The sequence below is a fragment of the Meleagris gallopavo genome, chromosome 2 (assembly GCF_000146605.3).
Source record: "Meleagris gallopavo isolate NT-WF06-2002-E0010 breed Aviagen turkey brand Nicholas breeding stock chromosome 2, Turkey_5.1, whole genome shotgun sequence".
Lineage (NCBI taxonomy): Eukaryota > Metazoa > Chordata > Aves > Galliformes > Phasianidae > Meleagris > Meleagris gallopavo.
Genome location: NC_015012.2, coordinates 52,678,049 through 52,685,706, shown reverse-complemented (window position 1 = coordinate 52,685,706; position 7,658 = coordinate 52,678,049).

Here is a 7,658-nt window from a genome sequence, read left to right as displayed (position 1 = left end):
GAAGAAGAGAAAAAAAACACCCTTGTATCTGTTATGCATGGAAAAGATGAGCCACTTGCCAGGTAAAGGTTCCATCTCGCATCACTGCTGTGAGATGGGATGTGCAGAGGGGGGCTGTGGTGTGGGCAGTGAAAGGGCAGTGGGCACCACCTCTTCTTTGGCCCCAGAGATCAGGGATTGTGCAGTTTAAAGATGCACTGCCAGATCGACTTGCACTAAGAATAATTAAAAAGAGGAGGAGTGAAATAGCCAAAATTCAGAGAAATGTTTTTGTACATTTTTTACAAAACTAATTACAACAGTTTAATGTCTGAAAGCAATGCAGACACACACTTTGCAGGTGCCAATTAGTTCCTGAGAATCTAAGTGTCAAACAGGCTGGGAATAGATTATCTCGTAAAGTTACACTGAGCAGTGAGCTGTTCATTGCTGATATGAAGTTTGAAACAAGCTGACTAGAAAGGAGAACTCTAATGCTATTCTAAATGCTATTCTGCTTTAAAAGAAGAAATGATGTTAGGTAGTAATACAGTTGCATATAATAATATCTAATAAAAACTCTTGATGAAAATACTTTTTAATTAGAAAGGTGTGTCCAAGTAATAAAAGATAAATCCATCTGGAGAGCTCAAAAAAGCCATCATTTGTGAAATGCATGTGCAGGCTTTACACTGACAAAGTGAATTATGATATGGTATTCTGGGCACCAGTCTTGATGTAGGGGGCTGGAACTGGGAACCAAAGGGCTGGCAGTATTTCAGCAGTGGATCCAGCAGGAAAGTTGACTGCCTTGTTGAACTGGTCTCACTGGTGCTTCCCCTGGAGGATGCTGTACTTCTTGTCTGCAGAGGACAAGGCTGTGTCACAGATGCACATCTGCTGCTGAATTCACCCTTAAAGCTGTTCTTTGCGTAAGCACATCAGATCTGTCCCATGGAGTATTGACCCAGGGATGTCTCTGCGAGGCAGACAGCTAGTCGCAGCTCAGTTCTGCCTGGCAGAAATCCATGGTACAATACTCACTTCTGGCTAGACAGAAATGTGTCTGGAAGGAAAAGAGGAAGGCTGCCCTTCTTTTCAGGGGGTGGAGGTGGTGTGGGTGAACCTTCAAGTTCTCCTGAGGTTTTGTAGTTTCAGTGTTTCTGTGGACACACCCTTCTGTAGACTGGAGAGAAAACTTATATGAATCAAAACCACTTACAGTCCTGTGCATTTAATGCTGATTTTTTAGTTACCACTGTAACTGATTTTTTTGTTAATTAGGAGTCCCATGAGGCTACAGTACATACACCATTTCCTTACTACATTCCATGGGCTGATTTACATTGCTACAAAAATATCGCCAACCTGCATTGTGTTCTCTCGTGAATTTCTTCTGAGGCTCCTTGGCAGCTGCAGCACCCCTGCTGATGATCCCAGCAGGACTTCTGGTACATGTACACGTGTGATAAATATGCATCTTAATGTATCAGTTTATTAAGCACCTAGGAGGCATAGGGAACCTCCGCAATTCAATTCTGAGTTGCCCTCTCTTCCAATACTGCACACAGGCATATTTCTGAGCTCAATTTGTTTCACGATTAAGACACAGTATTTGTTCTGGAAAATGTGTGACTGGTGAAGAAAATGAGGGTTTAATGGGTGGTGATCAGCAACACCAGAGGCTTAGGTTACAAATAGGACACAGCTGTACACAGGGCATAATGCTCTGAGTTTCCCAGGAGGCGAGCTACAGTAATGAGAGTGTATGGACAGCACGTACTGGGCAGCCAGTTGGCACGCACTGCTCTATCTCCATCTAATTAGGTCTCATTTATTAACAGTTTGGGGGATTTGAGCATTGTATTATGTGTGCAGGCCTTCTTGTACATATGGAAAACATTGGTGGGGTTTTTTCACTCTCATTATTTCATTTGTTTTTTATAGCTTTCATATGCTGTGCATCACAGACACTTAATTTGTGCAAGAATGACTTTGAAGCAGCTTATTTCACTGCAAACAAGCATGTCCCGTCTGAATAGCAGGCACAACAAAAGCTGTGGCTCGGTGCAGTGATTACATGGCCACCCAGCACAGAGCCTGGCTGTGCTTGGTGAAAAACAGCAAAGAACTCCTATGTGTTGGCTACTGCCATCATTGTCCCAAAGGCAGCGAGTGCCTGCCTCCACAGCCTCCTCTGCCCTCAAAAAATGGGCCGTGTGGATGTGAGCACCAAAGCCAACCTCCACACTGAGTATTAGCAAGTATCAGGATGTGTGATGGGGAGCTTACAGGGATTTTGCAGGAGTAACCTCATGTCCAGGCCATGGCTGCTCTGGTCGACTCCCAAGCACTGTGTCCAGCCAGTTTCTGAGGAGGTTGGCATAGCGCTTGCTACTGACACATACTGAATTGAGACATTCCCTTCTTTCTAACCTTCTAACCTGAGGTCAAGCTGAGAGGTTTCTTTCCCTGCGGATCTTACTCCCAAGGCTGTAGCAATAAAGAGGCAACACCAGCTGGGAGAAGGAATGAGGGTCTGATGGTGAGAAGAGAGAGGCAGGCAATCTGCTGGGGCTGGAAAGTGTCTGTTTTTCTTCCCTCTCTAGCAAACCACAAATGGGAAAATCCCAGCCACAGCTCACTTTTGTCTGCTTCAACACCACAGAGGCACATTTTACATTATGGTTCTTAAAACTGGGAGTGTGAACAAATCCTGACAGTTGCCTTAGTGGTTTTGTCTTACCAGCAAGGAGGCAGTAGAAGTGATGAGTGTATAGCAGGATGCGCCTGAAGCAGGGACTCCTTTAAGCCCATATATAATGCAGCAGGAAGAGTCAAGTTCTGCATCAGTGCATCTCGATATGGAAGACAGTCTGGATTCCTGTTACATCTTCACTGGCACAACTGCAGTCTCCTAGGGGAACAGTAGGAGCATTTACCAAAATAAGGAAAGCAATTGTGCCAGTCAGAGTTGTGTTTTTATGTGGAAAGGAAAGCTTTGTGTGATCTGTACACAGAGCCAAAGAACAGTGTGTAGACCATGGAGAGCAAGGCACATTTCTATGTGACCTCTCAGTGCAGCTCTCATTTCCTACCATTTTCCAGGGTGGCTTGCAGATCCTATAGGCACAGTGCAAGGTCTGATCAGAGAAAGGAGGTTGGTGTGTGTTGTAATGAGAACAGTCCCTGACCCTTCCAGAGGCAGCTTAGAGCTAGATCCATTAACCCAGCTGATGCTGAAGTCTTGGAGTTAGTCTTGTGGGATCTGGACTCACACAAACCCTGCTTTTGGAAAGTGAAACCCACTGTCAGTTTTTCCCAGCTCTGCTCTATTAGTTTTTGTCCTTAATCAGATATCAGACTGCAATGTGGGTGCACCACCCTTCTACACACAGTTATTGCACAGGAAGGAGTTACAAAACAAAAATAATACTACAAATACAAACCAAAGAGTATTCTGTGCCCTTCTCACGACACCCACTTTTTGTCTGTGCTTGATTTGCAGGATGTTTTTTTTATTCTTTTGTGGGCACTCCCTCCTCCTCCAAGAATATGTTGGCAGTTCTGAAGATTTTTACTAGTCATCAGCTGACTGATTCCACTGGGTGCTTTTCAAATGTGGAGGACTGGTGCATGCAGATTGTTTTTTTCAGAGGGTCTGTTCTAGTGCACAGCTTGCTGGTGTATCTCAGGAGATGCTTAAGAGTCACTCATTCCCTGGGCTCCCTGAGGTGGCCAGCACAAAGGCCTCTGGGAATTTAGGTTGCCCTTCAGTTCTGAGCAGATCTATATATCAGTCTTTGTTTACTCACAATGAACAAAACAAAACAAAACAAAAAACACACACACAAGAAAAAGAAGAACTCGTAATTAGGACTTAATTCTACTCACTTCAAGATTTCTTGTTGAAAATACTCAAAAAGTATCAAAAGTGAGAATCTACTTACTTATAACATTTTCTTTTGTTATTCCAGCAGCATTCTCACTTGTTTCTTTATTTCATTCATTTGTTAATCAGAAACTGAGCTGGTTATTTTCTGTCAATTTCACTTGTTCTCACAGGAAGATTATATTCCCTACCAAAACCAGAGCAGTATGAATCTTGATTTTGCTTTTCAGGATTAATACAAGTGTTTCCCTTTTATATTTTTGTTGACATAAGCTTGTATTTTTCCTGCCTCTGCATCTTGTGTTTTGCTTTGAATCTAAATTATCTCAAATCTTAAAATGAGAATCAGTGGAAACAAGATTTCACACTCATTTCCTACTTGCATGTGATTTTCAAGCATAACTCACTTCACTTTCACTCAGTGTAATGATCTGCAGGCTGCCAGTGTCTTAGGAACCCATCCATAATAAAACCCAAAAACTTGGCCTGAGTGTAATTCTGGGGTTCATTGTGTATGTGTCATACCAATATAAAAACTAGAGAAGAAAGCCAGGCTCAGGAGTGGCAAGACCTCACAGCTCAAGCATTTAGAGTGGGAGCTGCTCCAGGCACAGCAGCTGCCTGTTGCCTTGAACATGGCTGTCACTGGATGCACTCAGGAGGGATAACCAGAAGAAGCTGGAATTTCCTCTCCTGTTGGCTTCCTGTGGGGATATGACAGAACATCCCCAAACTCCTCATCATAGTGATGCCTTTGTGAGTAAGTTGTTCCTATGTTGTACCTACTGCCTAGGTAATAGGCAGAAATGCCAGTAACCAGATCCTCATCGCCTCTAAATGAACCGTGAATGGAAACATTTATGGCCACACACCTGGACTCTGTCCTGCAGGCAAATGTAATGTAAGGCAAGGCAAATCTTTCCAAGCGTAACTTTGCTGGCTGGAGTCAAACTCCTCTGAATACATTTGGCCCCACTCTTGGGAGACCTATTTTCTGTCATGCCCTCTGTCTCTGTGAATGCACATACACTCACAGCAAAATAAAATGTTCTTCATGTAGTTTTGGCAGCCCATCAAAATCAAGATGATAAATTTGAAGCAAACATCTCCATATTAGCTGGTGACAAATTCAAGACAAACATCTCCATATTAGCTGATGACTGCCATATTGTTGCTACTAGCAACAGCCGCCGTGTTGCTGTTTTTTATAAACACTCTACTTTTGCATCATCTACTTTTTGAAGCAGGGCTACCTTATGAGGATCTCAGAAAGCAAAAGCTCATCTGGCATGGGCTCTGGCTGCTACCACAGGGCACCAAGAGGCCTCTGGGCAAAGAGTACTGTATCTCTCCTGCAGAAGGGACGTGGGGACCACGGAAGTGCACCAAACTTCAGACAGGGCCAGCTGGCCTCAGGCACTAGCACTCACCAGCAGAACCATGGAAGCAGGGAAGCCAGATCCCAGCCTCTGCATCTGCAACATCACTGTCAGTCACTGCACAGAGAGGGCAGCAAGGAGAACAAAGCAAAGGTAATTGTGTGCTGCATTGTCCATTTGCCAGCTCAGTGGCGGCTGAGATTTAAATGGAAGATTTTTTTCTCCCTTCTCACTTCCTTTTAAAGGTTTGTTTGAGCTTTACCTTTTCACCCATTTAGCAGATGACTATGTTTGAGATTTTTCACTCTCTGAAAACAATCACTATGTGTGGTCTTACAGTCATCAACTTCCTTATTTAGTAGTAGCAAGAAAGTTTGTAAGCAGAAGATACATCTTTTACCAGACCAGTTTGTAAAGGTGCAAAACCTTTCCCTAGGTGTGAAAAGAAGTGCCTATCTATCTTTGACCTAAAGAGAAGTTGAGAAGAAATGCTCTCAATTTTACCAGATATATTATTCATTCACATGGTTACTTGTTGAAATAGATAGGTGTCCCAGAAGTACTTGAAGAATAACTCTTCCAAAGGGAAATTGAATCTTCTTCCTTATAGGCACCAGCAGATATAAAGATGCTATGCCAAAAGGTGCACGTTACAGCAAACAGTATTTCTGTAAGCCAAACACCATATCGCTACAACATTGTGCGGCTGCGTGAACTGATCCCGTCCTTGATTAACTTCATCAAATAATATTCAGAAAGTAAAAATGAGTACTTATTATTCTGTTATGTTGGGTTATGACAAACCCAAAATGCTGTTACATTTGTAAGGTGGTCTTCCATTTGATAGGTAATGAGTGCTATTTATAGGGCTGTATACATAGATTCCAGCATGCAACTTTTAAACATGACATCCTGAAATTACGATAGCTCTAACTTAATCATCTCCAATGTTACTCTCAGATAAGACATTTGCTAAGCTTAGGCACTGAAATACTACATCTTGCTGCAATTGACTACTGCCTGTTATTTTAAGAGAGCCAGATTTGGTAGGAGTTTGGCAAGCCTGTGTTATGTCCAATAGATGTCTCTCCTCCCTGCAACATTTCTGTTTACTTTCAGAACCACACATTCCCAGAGTTTTTTTTTTTGTATGAGAGTGTGCTGCAATGTAAACTTGTCATAACTATGAAACTATCGTGAAAAAGCAACACAGGCAATATTTGTGTATTGATCTAAAGTAAAATACTAAAGAATGTCTCAAGCGAGGAACAAGTAGTTACCATGACATTTAAACAGTTTACTCATTAAACAAACAGTATTCAGTAATAGCCCTATTACAATTTTTTCAGTCTAGCTAAAAATTTTAATTGCATTCTGTAGTGAAAAGTAGTATATACAGAAGAGCTCAGTAAAGAGCTTGGCAGTAGTTTCCTCTTCTGTTTCCTGTTTGCCACATGGCAAAGAGAAGACCTTAATTTTAACCTCATTGGGAAATCTTTGACAAACAGAAGCATTTTGAGTTTGAGGACAATATGTTACTTTCATATGTTATTTTCTGGGCATTACCTATGTCCCTCAAGGTCTTTGCAGTTCTACTTACCGCAGTGAGATGTGGTGTGAAATCTTCTATCCAGATTGCACAGTGAGATGTGGTGTGAAACCTTCTATCCAGATCAAATGGCCACTTAATTTAAGCATGTAGCTTATTGTCGTGAGGAAATATGACAATGTCACAATGAAATAACCATTCAGTACAGTAAATGACATAGCCATTCTATCTAGATCCTGAAGATAACTCTCTTTGCCTGAACGTTGTTGTGGGGTCTGAGATGGGGATACCTGCATAGTCACAGCAAAGGCAGGAGGGTGGGATACATGGTATCACAAGTCATCTGCATGCTACTTCCTTCGAAGTTTGCTTGTGAAGGACCCCATGGTTCTGCAATCATTGCCACCTCAGTATGCTTTAAGCTCCTAAGGAGGCTTAGCAGCAGGAAGGGTCTAACTCTCAGTGGGGCTGAGAAGCCCCAGTGGCAGCGCCTCAGAAATCCTCGGCCCACAGCTACACCCTCTCTGACACAGTGTCTAACTTCACACTCAAAATTCTTCATTCTCTGATTTTTAGTTTCCTGTGTCAAAATCTTTCTCTAACCAAACAAAGCTGTTACCAGATTTGGCTGGGTTTAGTCCTTGATGTATTTTCAATCACGGACTCAGAGTTTCACAGACAAGGCTTATGTGAATTCACTTTTTTTTTCCAGGTTTTTTATACTCCTCTAGCACTTCCATTAAGTTTTAGTCTCCAGATTAATTTCATTCACAACAGGCAAGAGAGCCACTTCTTCTCTAGGCAAATAATTTCCTAAACAAACATTTTGGAAGTCAGTGCCTGATATGTAGAAAAAAAA